Source organism: Crocuta crocuta, unplaced genomic scaffold, assembly GCF_008692635.1.
Source record: "Crocuta crocuta isolate KB4526 unplaced genomic scaffold, BGI_CrCroc_1.0 scaffold24, whole genome shotgun sequence".
Lineage (NCBI taxonomy): Eukaryota > Metazoa > Chordata > Mammalia > Carnivora > Hyaenidae > Crocuta > Crocuta crocuta.
This window is the reverse complement of record NW_027530974.1, coordinates 2,373,052-2,387,277: the sequence shown is the minus strand read 5'-3', so window position 1 is coordinate 2,387,277 and position 14,226 is coordinate 2,373,052. Positions and strand designations below refer to the sequence as shown.

Below are 14,226 nucleotides of genomic sequence, written 5' to 3'. Positions count from 1 at the left end.
TCACGACCCTCCAGAGAATTCTGAGGCAGCCTCTGGTTTGAGAACCATAGATAAAAAAATACCACACCCTGGGTAATCTTATGCACTAGGCTGTTAGGACAAGGAGAATTAGCTCAGAAGTATCCTAAAGCTAGAAAATGTTGCTGACTCCGCCTTCGGCAGAGAGCACTGACCAGCTGGCCTACAATGTTCATGGGGGTTGGGAGGGGGGGTCAATGAGGAGAAGGTTCTATTCCCAGCAAGAACAAGATGTTTCCTTTACCAGAAGTGGTGTGAAACAGCCAGTGCCCAGCCAGAGGGAAAGTCAAGGTAAGCCAAAGTCCCCAGGGGAGATTCAAACACAGGAAGCTTGTGGACAAACACCAAATGCAGAAGACCAGAGATGGGTCAAGGTGAGAGCCATGGGCCAAGATAACAAAAAGCAGTGAGTTCTAGAGAGGTCATGAGTACAGCTGCAGAGACCTGGGCCATCTGCTGCTCAGGCAGTAGATGCAGGGTACAGTATGTCCAAAGCCTTGGTGGACCCTGGCTGGGGCAGGCAGGACATCCACCAAGTTGTCTCAGTGCAGACGTGTGTGGCCATGTGTTGTTGATTATTTACCTACTGTAGAAAGAATCAAGTCCTTCTCTGTACCATGGTCAATATACAGGTGGAAATGGGCAGTGCTGTCTGTGTACTGAGGGGGAGGTGGGGGATGCTTTGGAAAATAATTCCAGAGCCCCTTGTCAGAATTCCTCAAATTGGGATAATATTCAGAAATGTCACATTTAGTAGACGTTGTTGCTGGGGTAATGAAACCCATAGTCGCCATGGGATGTCATACTCAGATCAAACAATAAAACACACATCATTTTCATTTCTAAATGTAGTCAAAGAAATCATATTTTTGGCAGATGCTAATTTTTTCTTTTGATATTTAAATTTATTTTTGAGAGGGAGAGGGAGAGAGAAAGACAGAGTGCAAGTAGGGGAAGGACAGAGAGAGAAGGAGACAGAATCTGAAGCAGGCTTCAGGCTCTGAGCTGTCAGCACAGAGCCTGACACAGGACTCAAACCTACAAGCCATGACAGCATGATCTGAGCCAAAGTCAGATGCTTAACAATGAGCCATCCAGAAGCCTCTACAGATGCTTATCTTAAGCCAGAGGATGAACCCTTGTCTATTGCTTTCTAGAATCAAGTAAGGCCAACCTGCTTCACAATCCATACCTCAGGACAACATGGGGAAGAGGTGACCCAGGCACTGAGTGGGAGAATGATGACTCTGCCCCAGAGGGCTTGCTAACCCCTCTCTGAAAGCAATTTTGAATTTGGTTTGTGACCACCAATTCATTCCCCTCCTCCCAACTATGCCACAGTGTAACACGTGAGATGATGATAATGAAATTGCAGATTACAAGAGTGTGGTTGAGGCAAGGAGATTCTCATTGGTGATACTTTTCTTTTTCACTCTAAGGAAAAGTTAAAGCTTCATATTCAGAAGTTAAACTATTTTGATATTTTGTACTTCACTGGTATATTAAATAACATTTATTAAAATGCTTTTAATTCCGGAAATGTGAGGATGAAACATTAGTCCCCTGATAAATCAAATGAAGAGCCTTAATTCTGGTGTTAATGGAGAAGAATTGCCAGGAAGACAGCATTGTAAAGCTTTTTTATTACAAAAAGAGAAGTGGCTGTGGGTAAGGACAGGGAGGCTGAGAGAGGAGAGGAAGGTGGTCAGAGGAACAGGGCATAAGGGAACAGCTGCGTCGACAGAAACAGCTCGCAGGGGAGACCCAGAAAGGAGGAGGTGCTGACCAGAACTTAGGGGGCCCCTTTAACATTCCCAGGGACCTCAAAGATGAGATTTGGATGTTGAGAATTTTTTTCTCTGGGAGAGAAGCTGCAGACGACAAAGGTTTTGATGAGCAGAAAGCTGAGGACCCCAGTTGGTCTCTCAGCTTGTCCCGTGGTGCTCCTCCAAACCATTCCCCAGGCTTCTGTCAGAATGAACCTATAGAAACCCCAAAGTTATCCCTATAGCTATTCTGTACTTAAAACACTTAAAGAGGGGCACCTGAGTGGCTCAGTCGGTTGAGCATCAGACTCGATCTTGGCTCAGGTCATGGTCCCAGGGTTTTGGGATTGAGTTCTGTGACAGTCTTTGTGCTGACAGCGTGGAGCCTGCTTGGAATTCTCAATCTTCCTCTCTCTCTGCCCCTCACCTACTTGCTCATGCACAGTCTCTCGCTCAAAATAAACAAACATTAAAACAAATAAACCAATACACTTAAAGAGTACAGTCCTTACAAGGCTAAAGCCCGACCTTGTATGGCCCATTCTTCCCCTTCCAACCCCATCCCTACCCTCCTCTCACTGAGCTACAGCCTCCCTGGCCTTCTCTACAGGCCACAGACAATCCACAGGACTCCTGGCCACATAGGCTCTGTTCTCTCCTGGTGTCTTCTGCCTGGCACTCCTCCTCCTTAAGATTTCAGCTCAAATGCCACTCCTGAAGAAAGATCCCGCACTAGGATAGCACCTTGCCCTTCTATCTCATTCATCAGTGAATCTGCACACTTACAGATTTGTGTGTGATCGAGATCTATCTCTGTTGACCTTCTATGAGCTCTCTGAGGGCAGGAATAGCTCTCTATTTCTCATTCTTACTCCTCCCCCATGTCCAGTACAATACCTGGCACATCGCAGATGCTTAATATGTGTTGAACGAATGAATGAGTGAATGGATAAAGGAAGGGAGGAACAAATGAAGCCTATTTGGCCTATTAGTAAGCACTGCATCCTTTCTTCCACATATCTGCACCCCACTGTGGTATAGCACTGTGAGGAAGGGTGATGTCTTCATGACGAACTTTGCTTCTGGAGTCAGATAGCTCTGATTCAAATCTCTCCTCTTCCACTTACTACCAAGGGTAGTTGCCTTTGGCCAGTAACTGAATTCCTTCCAAATTCAGTTTTGTCATCTGTGAAATGGAATCATCAGAATACCTCACTCACCAAGTGGAGATCGAATAAAATGCACCCAGCCATGTGGATAAACACCACTAACATCTATCAAGCACTTGCTGTGAGCCAGGAACTCTTCTCAGCTCTTGTAATATATCATCCCAATTGATTCTTTCTTTTTTTATATTTTATTTGAGAGAGAGAGTGAATGCATGAGCAGTGGAGGGACAGAGGAAGGGAGGGAGGGAGAGAGAGAGAATCCTAAGTAGGTTCCATGTTCAGCATGGAGCTTGATGCGGAGCTTGATCTCACAACCATAAGATCATGACCTGAGCTACAATCAAGAGTCAGGAGCTCAATGGACTGAGCCACCCAGGTTCCCCTTAAATTATTTTAATTTTAATTTTTTATAGAGAAAGAGTGTGAGTAGGGGAAAGGGGCAGAAGGAGAGAGAGACTCAAACAGGCTCCATGCTCAGCAGAGAGCCCAACTCAGGGCTCCAACCCACAACCCTGGGATTATGACCCAAGCCTAAATCAAGAGTTGGCTGCTCAATCAACTGAGGCACCCAGGAGCCCCTGTCCCACATAATGAGGCAGATCCTCTTTTTACCCCCACATTAGAGATGAAGAAACTGAGGCCTTGAACCATAGTAGCATGAGTCAGCACAACTACTAAGTTAGTGGTGAACTAGTGGTGGGTTTCCTGAGCCCTCACACTCAGTCACCACCCAGCCTGCCTCTCACATAGTGAGTGCTCACTTGAGGGTACCTGTTGTTTATTTTATATAATCAAGAAACTTCTAGAATAGCCATAAAATAACGAAGATCAACAATTCCTGGGGTCGGGGGTTCACTCTTCACTGCTCACCCCAAGGAGCCAGCATGCTGGAAATCAGAATGACTATGGAAACAGCTTATGGAGTGCCAAGAACACGTTCTCCCACTGAAGAGATGACGTCTCCAGGAGGCAGACAGGCCTTTGTTAGTAAGTATGGCCTTTTTGGTCCCACATCCTGTTGCTGTTACCCATAAGGTACTAGGGACCTAGACCAGAGACAGCAGGGACTTCTCCAAGCCCTCATCAGCCTCAGGGAATTAGTTTACATCTCAAAAAAGACTACAGAAGGAACTCAGCTGGGACAAGCAGGAATGCCTTTCAGGGAAGCATTTTCTAGATATTTCCACTGGTTCCTTAAACTCAGAGGTAAGAACTGGCATTTCCCAAAAGGACACCCACACGTCAACCTTTACCATATACATGCTCTTTGCTGAGCATTACTGTGGCTGGCTGGGAGTGAGAGGCTCTGGAGGCACAACATAATTTGAGCATACCATGATCCATAAATATTTGTTGAAGAATGAAACAATAGTCAACTGGTCAAGGGTTGATTAAGTGGCAATTTCCAAAGTGGTGGAAATGACAAGATCAGATATCCTGCTCCATTGCAACAGTGTGTTTAGAAAAGGCTGGTGAATGTCTATCCCTCTTCCATTTTCCCTTTCTGTTATTCACAAAGTTTACTTTCAATCTATATAGACCCCACATCTCACTTGTAAGCCAAATTCTGATAACAACTGGTTGTAGCTATATAGTTTTATTGTGATATTTCAAACAAACCATCAAGCTTAACAAGAGAAGAAGAGACTTCTCAAAATAAATACATAAGCTTTAAAAAAAAAAAAGTTGTGGTCGGGGGGAACCTGGGTGGCTCAGTTGGTTGAGCATGTGACTCAATTTTGGATATGGTCACGATCTCACCGTCATGGGATCGAGCCCCACATTGGGTTCCTCACAGGGTATGGAGCCTGCTTAAGATTCTCTCTCCCTCTCTCTCTCTGCCCCTTTGCCCTTCTGCATGCTCTAGCTCTCTGTCTCTCAATATAAATAAACTTCAAAACAAGAGAGAGAAAAACAGACTTTTATTAAATAAGAATTATGTAATTCACACTTACTTTTGAAGGATGTTCTATGGAGGTAAAACTAGTATCAAGTAGAAGAAATGCCAGTGTATAGTTACCTTCTCTAAAACATTGACACCTTACTTACCCAAAGAGGTAAGATCCTTTAAAATATAACTTCCAGTCATTTCTCATATGCAGTTTTATTAAACTCTGGAATATAGTGCCATTTGGTCTTGAAGGGAGATTTATATTTCTGTAGACCATGATAGATAAGGTAGTAGTTAAGAGAGCTGGACATCACACACTGCATTTAGGACCTCAGGCAAATTACTTTACATCCATTTATACCATGAAACATGGAAGAAGAAAAAAAAGAATCTACCTTATAATACAGCACAGGGTATTGTAGAAGCACACAATAAATGGTAGCTGTCATTATTTTTACTTTGCCTTTATTTTTCTGTAAATTGGAAAGCAGTGGAAAAAAATGATGAGGAATTTTTTTATACCAAGCTTACTCTAAAAATACTTTATTTTTTCTGGTCTTGGGGATTAAGAACTTATTGAGAACAAAGTTAGTAGAAGAGATAATGTCTTCCTTCAAGTCTATATAAATCAACAAATCCTTAGTTAATGGCTGTTGAATTTAGATTTATCATTTCTCCCAAGGAGTTCAGTTTCAGTTTTTTGAGAATAAAAAAAGGCAAGGGCCTACTATACATTCATTTGGAATAATGTGGATGTTCATGAGGTTTATCTTTCTCTAATGATGCCTTTCCTTCTGGTGGTTTTGAATAGAATTGATGCCTACCATGGTCATTAGGGAGGAAATAATCAGTTAGAGCCCATTTCAGATCTTCCCCCAGACATTTAATTGTATCCTACTTGGGCTCAAGCCTTACTTCATTAATATAAAGCAATTGAAAAGTCAAAAAAATGTTCTTCAGTATTTATTATGTTTATTAGGAAATATTTGTGATTATGCCTCATCATCTGGAGTATTTTTTTAAATTCCAGCTTATATTGAGTTCCCGGCATCTCTTTATCATCAACAAACCTCAATGAGCACTTCCTACCAAACAAGACGGTTCCCCATATTGGCCATGAAAAGATGTGAAAGGATTAGCCAGCCATCCTTCAGAGAAGGATCATGGTAAGTCAGCTTCTGAGAGGAGCCTCAATAATGCAGTCTCCCACTATTCACATCCTATGTAGGCCCCTCCCACACTGCATTAGGGTTGGTCTGTGTAACTAAGAGTATAGGGCAGAAGTCATGAGGTCACTCAGAGTCTAGATTATTTTTTTTTAATATTTTTATTTATTTCTAGGAGAGGGAGAGAGAGACAGCGTGAGCAGAGGAGGGTCAGAGAGAGAGGGAGGGACAGACTCTGAAATAGGCTCCAGGCTCTGAGCTGGCAGTCAGCACAGAGCCAGACGCAGGGCTCAAACCCATGAACCGCAAGATCATGACCTAAGCGAAAGTCGGACGCTTAACCGACTAAGCCACCCAGGTGCCCCCAGAGTCTAGATTATTAAAGACATTGGCTTTTGCCTCGTTCTCTCTTGGATCACTCACTCATGGAAGTTGTCTGCCATGTTTCCTCCTAGTGAGGGGCCATATTATCCTACACAGTGAGGAACAAGGAGGAAATCAGGAAGTAAGTCTCCTGCTACAGCCAGGAATGTGAGCTTGGAAGCTGATTCCCTGACTCTAGTCAAGCCTTCAGATGCCTGCAATCTTGGTGATGGCTTGATTGCAACCTTGTGAGAGACCTTAGTTAGCCCCACCCTACTAAGCTGCTTTCAGATTCCTGACCCTCAGTGGCTGAGATAATACACGCTTACTGTTTTGCAGCAACAGATAACTAACACAAGGGAACGTCTAGTTGAGAAGGCTGTCCACACACTTAGGGGGAAAAAATACATGTAGCATAAGGTAAGAGTCAGATAAGCAGCAAGCAGCAGAAAAAAAGAGGAGAATTAACATTCAGGAAAAAGAAGAGAGAGAGAGAGAGAGAGAGAGAGAGAGAGAGACTGACCCACCTCCAGGATGGGAATTCTGCTAAGTGCTCCATCCAGGAGCTTGCTTCTTATAGCATCTATTCAAATGAACCCTCTTTTGTTCTTTTCTAAAACCCAGAAGTCATTCTGGTTGGGAGCTTGTCCAACAGAGCTGATGTTTGCCTGATATCCTCTGGTATGTTCATACAGGTTGTAAAAAGTTTGGGTTAGGTACTAGTTAGTAAAGAGCTGATGTCCTAAAGCTCTCAATTATTTCCCTCACCCAGACCTACTCACACTGTAACAAACATGTCAATGAGGGGCACCGCAGGGGTGTCCTGGGCTCTGTCCCCACAACTGCCCCCAAAACCAACACCAGTCTTACTGATGAGTGCCCATGCCATTTTGCCTACCAGGTCAATCATTGTGAGCTGATTCAGGACAAAGCAAATAGTGATACTGTATTTTTGTGCCTCCTCTCTGAAAGCAGGGACTTGTTTCTATTCCAATGACACTCCTTTGGCTCTGCAGTTGTAAGAAATTAAAAAAGGAGATTTAATTCAGTTTACCTCCTTCCCAAACCTTTGTGGTCATCTATACCACCCCAAAAAGGTAGTTGCTAAGGTTAGTTGTAGGAGAATGAAGAGGAACATTATGATCTGGTGAAGTCAAAGCATACACATGTATTTTACTATATATATAACTATAAATATATATAACTATATAAAAATATATGTATATATATAACTACATACAACATACATACATACATACATAAGGATCTATGGAACAGCAGTGTGATTTGATTTGAACGACTGGGAAAATTTGTTTGATTTTCAGTCCTTATCTCTCCTTTTTAAGTGTGACACCTTAAAAAAACCTTTCTAATTGCTTTTATATGATATATTGCTTCTAAATGCTCTATATGATTTTATAATACTCTCTTACCAACTAAATAAAGGTGTCAGATGAATGCTGCTTCCCCCAAAACTGAGGTTGCATATTTGAAAGTGCTAAGCACAGTATCCGGCACACAATCAGCCCTAAATAAATGACAGTTTCCTTTTCTTATTACCTACAGACACATATTATGACTTTGTTTTATCAAAAGTAGAGGCCTCAAAATATAGAAATATCAATTTTCAGAAACGGAACAGAGATTCATCCAAAGTCACCTATGTTGTGAGCAAAATGAACAGTGTCTCTCTTTATGAATAAGAGGATCCTGGGGTGCAACATGTCTGAGCCCCTTTCAAAGGTTTACAGATATGTACCTTGGTGATTTAGACAGGTAGACAAAAGCAATTTCTCAGCAACAAAGAAAAGTCTTGTAAGGGCTTCTTACATTTTCACTATTTCCTAATAAAACATCCTGTGTGAGGTTTAGATGCCTTTAGATACAGAAGAGAAACTCCCCTTTCAGGGAAGAGACTGCCAATGAAGCCAATGGGTAAAGAGAATGCCAGCTCATCAGATACCACGTTTACCACAAGCTTTCCACCTGGTTTATTACTAAGGATATGTTTCCCCATTATAGGCACTGCTAGAGGCCCACAGACCTACAAAGCGCATCTGCTACTGTGAGTTGGATCCCAGATGGCATCACCATGTCTCAGAGTCCTGGGCTGGGATGGTAGCTCCCATCCTGTTAGTCTTGCAAGGCAGGACTGCTTACTACCCGCGTGGGATGCTAGTTCACCTAAGAGTTCAGATCCCACGTGGCTCACAGCCCTGCCCCTGGGGCCATCACACCACCCAGCCTGTCTCACCCAGAGGGCAGTTCCCTGTGACCATCACCTGGGCCTATTTACCTTTGGTCTGAATGTGGCAGGACAATGTGTTAATTAAATACTTAAGTCCTAATTAAAAGGCAATCCAAAAAACTGGGGGGAAATGTTCATAATACATATGAGAAAAAAGACAACCCACTTTTTAAAAACTACAATGGTCACAAATAAGGAATCTATAAAAGAGATACAAATGGCCAATAACATATTTTAAAAGTAATCACATGATAGTCAAATTCAAATTGAAATGGGATACTGGGAGCTAGAATCAGTATTGGCAGAAGACTGACAGATAATAAAGACAAGGGCAGGCCTGCGTGTGGGAGCCAGGCACTCAGCTACTATGGAGAGGAAGTGGATAGATACAACTTTTGGGGATGGGAATTGGCAGCATGTTTTTACTTTTTACTTTTTATTTATTTTTTAATTTTTTTAAGTTTATATATTTATTTTGAGAGAGTGAGACAGAGAATGAGCTGGGGAAGGGCAGAGAGAGAGGGAGAGAGAGAATCTCAAGCAGACTCTGCTCTGTCAGCATGGAGCCCAACTCAGGATTCGAATTCACAAACCATGAGATCATGACCTGAGCCAAAACGGAGAGTGGATGCTTAGCTGACTGAGCCACCCAGGCGCCCCTGGCAGCATATTTTTAAAATGCATATATACCATGACCCACAAATTACACTTATAGAAGTTTGTCCTAGAGAAACAACTGGACAAGTACGCAAAACGTACATGCAACCACGTGAATCCTAGTCTTTGTTACAACCATAGGAATGAAAAAAGCACAAATGTCCAATAATAAAGGATCGGTTAAATAAATCATACAGCAGTGCAATAAAATATTATATAGCATGACAAATGTGAAGTTTGTTTTAAATTTTTTTTAACATTTATTCATTTTTCAGAGATAGAGTGTGAGTGCGGGGAGGGGCAGAGAGAGAAGGAGACACAGAATCAGAAGCAGGCTCCAGGCTCTGAGCTGTCTGCACAGAGCCTGACACGGCACTCAAAGTCACAGACTGTGAGATCATGACCTGAGCTGAAGTCAAACGCTCAACTGACTGAGCCACCCAGGCTCCCCTGAAGTATTTTGATGTGGAAAAATGCTCACAATATACTAAGAGAAAAAATAGTTATGAAATTCTGTGTTTATTTGAATTTATAATACCTTTGATTTATAGATGCACTAATTATATTGTGTCTCACTAAGGGAAAAAAATCCACACTTGTACATGCATAAAAAGGAAGCTTATAAAGGAAACAAATTAGTTAAGGTGCCCCTAAAGCTTCTTCACCCTACAGCCTATTCTCCTGGATAACGTTTATCTTCCTAGGAGGGAAGGATGGCTGGAGTTTGAGTTCAGTCTCATGGCCAGTCGTTTAATCTATCATGCTTATATAATGAAACCTCAGTAAAAACTCTGGACACCTAAGCCTGGGTGAGCACCCCTGGTTAGCAGTACTCTGCACATTTTCATACACGGTTGTGCCAGGAGGGTAATACATCCTGGCTCCCAGGAGCAGAGCCATAGAAACTCCACATTTGAGACCCTCCCAGATTTCACTCTATGTGTCTCTTCTTTGACTGGTTCTGATTTATTTTAATGTTTATTTTATTTTTGACACAGAGAGAGAGACAGAGTGCAAGCAGGGCAAGGGGAGAGAGAGAGAGAGGGAGACACAGAATCCGAAGCAGGCTCCAGGCCCCCAGCTGTCAGCACAAAGCCTGACACAGGGCTCAAACCCACGAACTACAAGATCATGACCTGAGCTGAAGTTGGACCCTCAACCAACTGAGGCACCCAGGAGCCCCATGACTGGTTCTGATTTTTATATTTTGGCCATAATAAAACTGAATCATAAGCATAGAACTTTCTGAGTTCTGTGAATCATTCCCATGAATTATCAAACCGGAAGATATAGCAGCCTGGGGACCCCCAATCCTACAGCAGGTGTCTGGAGTGAAGGCAGTACTGTGGAGGACTAAGCCCTCATCCTGTCTATGCTAATTCTGAATGGTTGGCATCAGAAGTCATCGCAGTCATTTGGTAAAAGCTAATAACAAAGCAAATATGTACGTGTATCCATGGACAGTAAAATATGTAGAAGCATATGCATTAAAGTTTAACAGCAGTCACTTGAGTGATGGAAGTATGAGTGGTGTTTATTTTCTTCTTACACTTTTAAAATCTTTTCTGAATATGGAAAGTGATTTTGTTTTATTTATTAGTCAGGAAGAAAACCCAACTTACTTCTTTTTCAAGCAAGAAATAACTTCAAATACTGAAAACTTTGCCTTCTTATAGAGTGAACTCCATGTGTTTCTTTCTGCAAATACATTTAAAGACATCCTTTCCTAGCTCTGTCTTCATGGCACATGGAGTTAGGTCATGGTTATAAACCTCAGACACGAAAACCATTTCAAAAATGCATGCTTTAAAACAAAACATTTGTCCCTCTGACTATCTTAGTGGGGAAGGTGAGAGTAGATACATGGGTCACTATAGCAAAGCTGTGGAAACTGATTTTTTACTAAAGGAAGGTTGACCATGGCACATAAAATGGAGAACAAATTATGAACATCATCCTGAATCATTAAAACTAATAACTCTAAACAGATTTTTAAAATTTATATTTATTTTTAACTATAGATCTTATTTTTTAAGTTTATTTATTTATTTATTTTGAGAAGGAAAGATAGACAAGGAGGTGAGGAGCAGAGAGAGAGGGAGACAGAATTCCAAGAGGGTTCCCTGCTGTTAAGAGAAGAGCCAGCTGATGTAGGGCTCAAACCAAAGAAGCATGAGATCATCACCTGAGCCAAGATCAAGAGTTGGACGCTCAATCAACTGATCCACGAAGGCACCCAAAATTTTTTTAATTAAAAAAAAAAACCTGCCCAAGGGAAAATGAGTGGAACTGTCTTCTCAAGTAATCCAATATGAAGCCTTACTCCTGATTGCTGTGAGAGAGGCCCCTTTAAGTAACAAAGAAAAATAGGTCTTTACGTGCCACCCATAGTATGGGTTGAGACCAAAGTGGTTCAGTGGCATATGCTGTGACAAAATAACAACCTCCACCAAGATACCCTAAGGGCCCTAATGGCATTTGCTTTGCCCCACTGGTAGCGTGCGCGCGCGCGCACACACACACACACACACATTAACCTACAGCTTCTAACCTGCATTTGTAGCTACAATAATGGTGAGTGGGCTCTGAGTGAGCCTCTCCCATGAGTCAAATTCTTTGGTGCTTTCATATGTATACTCTGTAGCCTCTGCCTCTGGCAGCTTGGACTGGATTGCCACTTATATCGCAATGTGTCGGAGCTGCATGGAGGGTGACCTCTGCAGGGATGAGGTCGTTGTGTGCACACAGCAATTGGTTCCTGGGACCTCACATGCGGTTTCTGCACCATGCACACTGGTTACCGATCCTTTCCTCCACTTTGCCTGTCCAACTGACATTCGATGCCTGGACAAGTGATGGACTTCAGCCACGGAAGTCTACAACATTCTGGCATTAGCATTAAGATCTAGTATTAATTAGGGTGGAAAAGGTGACGCATGCCAATTTTAAAGCCCATCTCCTCTTCTTAGGCTAATTATACTCTAAGTTCTATATGTTTGTGGTATCTAACTTCCTTAGTGCTAAAAGTTGCAGGCTTCCCCTGTCCCTGTGTTGTGATCTGCTTTATCCTTATCACGAAAAACACGGTGATGATGAATTCCACAGCCCCTCCATCTGTGACCTTTCCCTGCTCAGCAGAGCACAGGTAATTATATTCAGAGATGTTTTCTAGCCTTGAAGGAGCAGCTGCTGGCAACACAGAGGGCATTTCAAGCTTACAGTTGCTTGGCTTCCCATGCTCCTGGCAAACTAAAGGCTTCCATTGTGGGCACAGTACAGGTGAGCCATTGATTTTTGTTTTAATCGTGAAAGCAACTAGTTCAACCCCACTCTGTAATCTACAATCTCCAGTGAACCTGCCATTTTTTTCCCCCAATGGAACAGGTTAATAGGCTTAGCTGTTCAGAGAGGTGGTGAGTGCATGTGTATCTACGTGTGTGTTTTATAAAACAAAACCTAAAGTCTACAGAAAAACAAGTGAATACTCCCTTATTCTTTAAAGAATGACAGTTGAGGCTTGTGTTTCTCTCCGTTCATTCCCACAATGGTGTTTGGAGGAGACTGATGTACCCAGGACACAATAGATACAATGTCTGTGTCAGTGATCCAAGAATAACGACAGGGTGGGCTATGATTGAATAAGGCAGAGATTCTCATTTGCTTCTTGTTGTTGTTTATTTTTATGGTTCTAATTTAAAAGCTCACACAATTCTTATCAGTTTTCTGTTTTGGGACTCTATGTTCATTGTGCATCTATGGTCCAATGTCTTCCACATAGTAGATGTTCACAAGACATTTGCCAAATGAATTAAAGCTAAATTTTCCTTTTTTGCTGAAGGAACTTACAAAATGCAATGTCAAAGGAGGCTTAGATCTTATCAGACCTTATTGCTAATGCTAGAATGCCAAAGACTTTTGTAGCTGTGGTCCTAGAATCACCTGTCCACTCATCAAATACTGGTGAATAAGATGGGATCAAAACGGTACTAATTTCAATGGAGATGAGGTTCTAGAGCCATTCTGACAGGGTAGGAATCCTGACTCCACTACTTACTAAGTGACTTTAAAACATTACATAACTTCTCCATGACTCACTTTCCCTACCCAGAAAATAGGTATACAAGTAGTATTGCTAAAGGGTTATGAGAAGTAAATAGTTTAATTTTTTGGTAACAGAATATTAAGTTTTGTCTATTATCATGGAGACCTCCTCATTCTCCTAGGTCCTTTCTCTCACCTGGGAAGACCATGCAGTAGATTATGTTCCCTAAGACAGTCACAACAATATCTCTTCCCTTCCAATTGCTCTTTTGCAGTATGATCTCACCACTCTTCCACCAAGAGGTGAAATTTAGGTCCCTTTCTCTTGAATCTGGACTGGTCCAGTGCCTGTTTTAACCAATAGACTATCATGGAAGTACACTATATAACATATGCCTTTTGAAACACTCCTTGGAAATCAGCCACCATACTGTGAGGAAGCCCAAGCAACCATATGGGCCCCACTCCCTAGCTAACAGTCCCAGCTGAACTCTCAGCTGTTGGCCAGCACCAACTGCTACCATGTGATTGAGGCCATATTAGACCTTTCAGTTATTCAGTGCTTTGGGTACAAAGCAAAGAATCCTTCTGAACAATCCACCAAATCCTAAGCTTTAGCTACTAAGTTTTGATGTGGTGACCAAAAATTATCCCTAAATGACTTAAATTCTCCATTGGCACAGGAAATGTAGCTGGTGTGTGTGTCTGCAACTGTGACCTCTATTACAATTCACAGTGGCACCCTGTAGCCCCTATGCACACCCTGAGGTACTTATCAAGCCACACTGTAAATTATTCTTTAACCAGGTGTGGACAACTCTCCCCCTGTCAGGGTTAACAGCTCTTTTGTCTAATTTCCAAAAGGACCATTTGCTTCTCCAGATGATCATTCCTTCTTCTGAGGAAA

At 42.2% G+C, this 14,226-nt stretch overlaps 1 long non-coding RNA gene across 2 annotated transcripts; it reads left to right on the top strand.

Annotated features, from left to right (window-relative positions):
- Positions 1 to 239: 239 nt before the first annotated feature.
- LOC144236320 (uncharacterized) lies at positions 240 to 10,540 on the top strand. Of its 2 annotated transcripts, none has more exons than XR_013336487.1 (3): positions 240 to 309; positions 5,875 to 6,010; positions 10,277 to 10,540. It is a non-coding gene; the product is annotated as an uncharacterized LOC144236320 (long non-coding RNA). The 2 variants fall into 2 exon arrangements; XR_013336486.1 differs by lacking the exon at positions 240 to 309 and adding an exon at positions 3,878 to 3,940.
- The last annotated feature ends 3,686 nt before the right edge of the window (positions 10,541 to 14,226 follow it).